Raw genomic sequence first — 850 nt, 5'->3', positions numbered from 1 at the left:
TGTTAAGCGAGACGTTTAACACCGGTTTAACTTTTTAACACAAATTTCATTCAATAGCGTCATTTTTGCTGTTAAACGTGCGAGATTTTAACGTCAGTCTCCCTGTTTTACTTCAGATTTTCACGTTTTTATATGTTTGTGAAAAAAAACTCACAAAAAAAACATGTTGCTTTCGACGAATCACAGAGTATTTTAAACCTATCAGAATCACGTGATAAGAATTACTGGCACGTTTCATGTAAGTTATTTTACCATTACACAGATTGCTTAATTATCCTGCCGCTACTTATGACGTAGGTTCTACTTAGCCCAATCAGGTTTATCACATTAGACATTGAGAATGGTTCGTATTATCAGAAAATTTCTTTGAAACTCAATTATCATTCAGATTTATTAAAATATAACACTGTGTAATTAATAGTTTTATAGTATGTAGCCATTGGATTTAATAAAAATGGAGATAACTTGACAGTGGTTTGCAGTGCTAGAAAAGTTACTCTAGTACGTCTTAAAATATTATTAAAAAATATATAATTAAATTGTACAGTTTGAAGAACGGTCCATATGTTAAAGTGTAAATTTTCAAACACTAGACATAGATACAAATGTATTGACTGCACATTCTTTTAAAAATAGATTTGATTTTATCATGTGAAATTTTATTATTATTGTAATTTTGTTATTATTATAGTTTTGAAATTTTGTTATTATAATAGTTTTGAAGTTTTCAACTCTGAACACCTAACTCTGATAACTTAACTCTGATCACCTAACTCTGATCACTTAACTCTGGTCACCCAACTCTGATCACTTAACTCTGATCACCCAACTCTGATCACTTAACTCTGAT

Source organism: Limulus polyphemus, unplaced genomic scaffold (assembly GCF_000517525.1).
Source record: "Limulus polyphemus unplaced genomic scaffold, Limulus_polyphemus-2.1.2 Scaffold11895, whole genome shotgun sequence".
Classification (NCBI taxonomy): domain Eukaryota; kingdom Metazoa; phylum Arthropoda; class Merostomata; order Xiphosura; family Limulidae; genus Limulus; species Limulus polyphemus.
Note: the sequence above shows the minus strand (reverse complement) of the source record.